The 5,610-nt window shown below is 35.8% G+C and overlaps 1 pseudogene; it reads right to left on the bottom strand.

Annotated features, from left to right (window-relative positions):
* Nucleotides 1-5,208: 5,208 nt before the first annotated feature.
* LOC112484359 lies at nucleotides 5,209-5,327 on the bottom strand (annotated as a pseudogene).
* Between the last annotated feature and the right edge of the window lie 283 nt (nucleotides 5,328-5,610).

The raw sequence follows: 5,610 nt of genomic DNA, 5'->3' as shown, positions 1-5,610 counted from the left end.
ATGACAAATATATTCTTATACAATGTTAAATAATGTATTTATAAAAATAAAAATCCAAAGTAATACAAAAACTACACTGTTAATGTCTAAAAGATACACACTGATGATAATCCTGCCAATTTCTGCATAATTTTATGGGTACCAGCAACTGACTATAAAATATCTTATGGGATTGCAAATGCTGGAAGTGTGAGTACTGTGATATTTTAAAGGTAGTTTAGGTTTTCATGTACAGAGGAATTATTTTAGCAAACTCTTGATATTCAAATGCTGTATTTATAGGTTCAGGTGGTTCTGAGATCTTCCTCTGGGACAGGCAGGGAGTTTTCTGATGTGTATAGGGCTCTTAGGACTTGGGAGGCTGGTGGACATCTCTCATGTATTAGCTGAATTCAACACCTGTAAGAATTCAGACAAAACATTCTGTCCATTTCAAAGCAAAGGTTTTTAGGGGGAAAAACAGTCAACAAAGCTTGGAATAATTTTGGATAATGTGTCCAGCAGAAAGTTACAGTTTGGGAAGCAAACAGGGCATTCATACTGCACACTTTCACAGGCACCAGTTCTATTGTGCTCCAACAAACATCTTTCACACTGGGAAGTAATTATTCCCATAGTACACAGCACAATAAATGAAGATAAAAAACACCAGTGCGTTCAGACCATATAGAGATGACACGAAGATCAAATTGTTGGTAAAGGGGCTGAGCATTTGGAAGAAAGTTGTACATTTATTACGCCTTTGTATCAAGTATTTTATATTTAAAAAGGAGTCATGTATGAGAAGTATAGCAATCCTTCTAAGCTTTCAATATTCTAATGAGTTATTTAATGTTTTATACTTCTAAATGTGCTGTCTGATCAATAAAGTATAGATAAAAGGTACTGTACAAAGTTACAGCTTATATTATCAAAGAACACAAATTTAAGTTGATGATGTATTTGTACTACTTAAAAGTAAATTTCTGCTTCAAGTCACCAGCTGTTTACTTTGTATTTCCTTGTTTGAAGATAATTTTCAAAGGGCTCTACATATCCAATGGAGACTGTATACACAGAGATCATTGTCGTTAAAATATTATATCTGCCAGTCTGACTCTGAATTTGCCTATATGTATGACTTTTGGGTTGTGGGTTTTTGCTTTGAGTAGGCATCTGGGGAAGTTGAGGACATTATTAAATCAGATCTTCTGAATAGAATATGGTTATACCAAAACCAGCTAGCAAGATTTACCTTGTAAAGAATGAGGATAAAAATACCTTATTCCTTTCCACCACATAGAGTTAAGTTTTGATTGGATAGGATCATCCAATCAATCTAGTTAGTTCTTTGCAGGCAGTCAGTCCTCAGGTTAAGTTTGCTTTGTTCTTTGCCTTACTTGGGTTGAAAAATTCTTGCTAAGTAATTTGTGATTTAAATTGTAGACTATCTTGTGTATAGTGTTAACCCTTCAAAGCATATGCGTCTCAGAGGCTTGGTAGATATACCTGGAAAAATTGATAGTTTCAAATTTTGATTTCTTTGATTTTCTTTCTCTTTTTTACTGTATCTGCAGAAATAATTTGATATAGTGAACTGGCTATGTGAACTCTACTTTTTTCCAGCTCTACTCAAGATGATAATAAGAACTATTTATTGAGTATCTGCTATAAGCAGAGTGCTATGTCCTGGCAGTTTAAATATGTTATCTGATTTATTTTATGTAAGAACCTTACAAGAGAAGATTTACATTTCCCCCTTTTTTAATGTAAATTAACTGAAACCCAGAATGATTACATAATTTGCTCAAGGCTTCAAACCCAATGTTTAAATTCAGGTATGTTAGACCTCAAAGTTTTTCTATAACCTATGAACCCTATCCATTAATTGTGTAGACTTGACAGGTATTTCATTTCTATGGGTGCATATTTACCATCTATATAAAGATGAATTTATAGTAAATTACTTACAGGGTTTCTTTTAACAATATAAAATATTAATTCCATTAATTTAATATTCTTCTGTAGTAGGTAATTTGGTGTAATTAGTATCTTTTTTTGGTCTCATTCCATTTAAGGTGCTTAGTTAATGAATTACTTAGCACTTTATTAGGATTTTTTATGGAGGGTGTTTTGCCTATTAAGCTTTCTGATGACAAGAACCTGGAAAATAGCATTATTGAGTGTTTCTAATGTTTGGACAAAAATGTCTTCCCCAAAACTAGAAAGTTAGAGGCAAATTCATTAATTGCAAGATCTTAAGTGTTCAAGTTTTATCCTAGGAATCGTAAGGACAAAAAAAATTTAAAATAAGTTTTAAGGCCTGATATGCAATGAACTGTAATAATCAGCTAAAATTTTATTTTTAAATGACACCTGTTGTTGCCTACCCTGGGAAGATTTAAAAAAAAAAAAAAAAGTCCTTTCTAAACTCAATTAAGAACACCACAAGTGATATCTCCATTTCCCTGTGTTTTCTCCCAGTGTGAGATGACTCAACCAGAAATAGTGTGATGATATCGCAGATGTTCCTTTGCTTCAATAGCTGGTTATTGCTTATCTCAATGATATTTAATACAAACACACAACTGTTCACCCTGTTTTATGGCTGTCAGAATTTTGCTTCATATTTAACAAATGCAAGTCTATGAGCAGATGTATTATTGAGTCAGATTCACTTTTTCTCTCATTATGTTGCATGGAAAAGCTAAATACTGGTGAGGGTATTAGTCACATCTGCACTGACTTTTGGAATCAGGTTGTTCATTGGTCTGTCAGTTCCCACCAACTCAATAGTCCCCTGATCTTTACGCTCCACTATTAAGATCAAAATACAAAATTTGATTCCAGGATCCTAAGCAAAAATGTCCTCCATTCTTGACAGTGAACATGTTTAACAGCACCATATTCTCCCTTTGCATCAAATACAACTTTATCGAAACACCAAAACGGCTTCTTCAACCATCATCATCTTCAAATGATTTTTTTTTTTTCAGATCTCGCTCAGTACAACTGAGCAAGGCTTTGGAACCAGGGACACATGGCTTCAAGTTTCCACTCATGTTAACTTTATGACACTGGTCAGTTCACTTACACTTTGATCTGGTCTCTTTCTGTCATCTGGTGTCATCTTGGGCAGCCTTTTATCTCACTTCAGTCACACTGGCCTTTTAATTGTTTAAGTTGCAAGGATTTGTCTTTGGGCCTGAAGCCTCAGCCTATTCAGGGGATGATACACCTGGGAAATTCATCTTGAGTGGCACTGAGCAGGGTGCTGGGCTGTTAAAAAAGTACTTTTACTTGCTGGAAAGTCAGTCTCCAAACCCACTGAGATGAGGCAAAATGTTATTAAAACAAACAAACAAAAAATAAGTGAGATTGTCAAACAAAGACTCTTCCAGAAGATCTGCTGCAATTCTTGCTCCAATCACAGTGTGATCAGCAGCTGGGGAACTTCAAGGGGATAATTTAAGCCAAAAAAATTTATAGCTCTGACTAAATATTGAGGAGTTAGATTCCAAGCCAAAATTACATGAATGATCTTTCAGATCCAATCATGGGCAATTGCAAGGCTTTTCCCAGCAGATGTCATGGGAAGAGTTGCTCTACCCACACCAGACCTGGCGCTCAGGCAGTACATAGCAGGTTTCCAGAGGGAGCTTCAGTCAAGGGCTCAGATTCGCCCCCCTCCGCCCCTGCCCCCGCCCCCAGCTTAGCCCCGACTTCTATGCATGTCTGCATTCCTATCTGAGATTCCTGTGCTAATAGCTCTTAATCATGGGCCATGGCTGAGGCACTCTTCTTCACTTGGACTTGGTACTTTTCTATTTCTACTCCTTTCTCTTTCTCTCTCCCTCTTCCCTGGCCCACCAGGTCATAAACATTCAGGAGCCTTCTGTTCAGGTTCCTGGGACATGAGATGATTTCCTCCATGTGCACTGCATCTGCCTGAGCTTCACTCAGTACGGTTCCACAGAGGCAGAGTGGAAGAAAGTAGAACAATGGAAAGCCAGCACCTCTATTTTGCATCTTATTCATTCTGTCACAGTAAGTGAGTGAAGGCTTGATTGTTACTGTCATTTTAGCTCATTGTCCTTATTTGCTTAACAGATATGCCACTGTGTTTCCTTTAACACAAAGAAAATATAAAATTTACTAAAAAGCAATTATGTACTAGGCACTGTTTTAAGTGCTTTACTAATATTAACTTGTAACAAAATTCTAAGGTAATTATTATTTCTATTCACATTTTTTAAATGAGATAACTGAGATAATAAGAGATTAAATAAATTGCCTAGTCTTATACAGATAGTAAGTGAGAAAATGAGGATTTGAACCCAGGCAATGCAGGTTTAGAGTCTGTGCTCCTAACATCTAGGCTACATGACTCCCCCTTCACTGTTCTTAAAAAAAAAACTCATATACCATGCCTGTGACTTTTAACATATCCCCATTAATCAATCATATGATTGTGCTGCTATGAATTCAGCACCGTCTTTTCCTTCCTCAGGCTTTTTGCACATAAAGTCCTGCCACACGTTCATCTTGCTACCTTCTATTTATCTGTCATATTTCAGCTTAAAAATCATTTTCTCAGAGAAATTTTCTTTGACTCTTCTCTGCATATATTCACATAGCATCCTGAACCTCTTCTTTGAGATCTGTCACAAATGATATCAAATGATTATTTGTTAACTAGTCTCCTATGCTAATCTCAGGTACTCTGTGGATAAAGGTCATGATTCTCCTGGTCATTATTTGTACCTCTACAGTGAGGTGCAATGCAAAGTTCATCACCAAGCTTAATGAAAGAACAGTGGTTGAATAAACCAATTTTTCTGTATATAAGTTTCCTTATTTCTAGAGAGGAAACAAAACAACTATCTTATAGAGATTTTGTAAAGATGAGATATAATATAGAGCAACGCTTGGCTTATAGTAGTTGCTCAATAAATAATAGTTATTATTAGGCATGGTAGCAATAGTATTGCTCTTCAAAATGTTTTCTCCTCTTCCCTGTGAGATGATTATTCATCCCTGACCCTATGAAGTTAGGCTAAATATGATGACTTGTTTTGGTATCAGAAATATAAGTGGAAGTGGTATGTGTTGCTTTCAAGTGGAAATTTTATTAATTAATTAATTAATTAATTAATTTTTTAGGTGAGGCAACCCTCACAGATTGCAAGGATCTTGTCAGCTTACAATCCCTTACTTTTCTACTTTTTACGCCTACAGCACCTGGTCTTCCTAGGTGGTCTACCATCCAAATACTAACCAGGCCTGACCCTGCTTAACTTCCGATATCAGACAGGATAGGGCTTGTTCAGGGTAGTATGGCCGTAGACTGTTATTTATCTTAATATTTTTATTTTTTCAATTATAGTTGACATACAATATTTATTAATTCTAGGTGTATAACATGGTAATTAGATATTTATATAGCTTATGAATGATCGCCCCAATAAATACAGTACCCATCTTATACCTTACATACTTATTACAATACTAGTGACCATATTCTCCATACTATACTCTACATCCTCATGACTATTTTGAAACTACCAGTTTGTACCTCTTAATCCCCTCCCCACTTCACACATCCCCCCTAACCTGCTTACATCTGCCAAC

Source organism: Pteropus alecto, unplaced genomic scaffold (assembly GCF_000325575.1).
Source record: "Pteropus alecto unplaced genomic scaffold, ASM32557v1 scaffold75, whole genome shotgun sequence".
In the NCBI taxonomy this organism is placed as follows: domain Eukaryota; kingdom Metazoa; phylum Chordata; class Mammalia; order Chiroptera; family Pteropodidae; genus Pteropus; species Pteropus alecto.
This window is presented reverse-complemented; position numbering and strand designations above follow the sequence as displayed.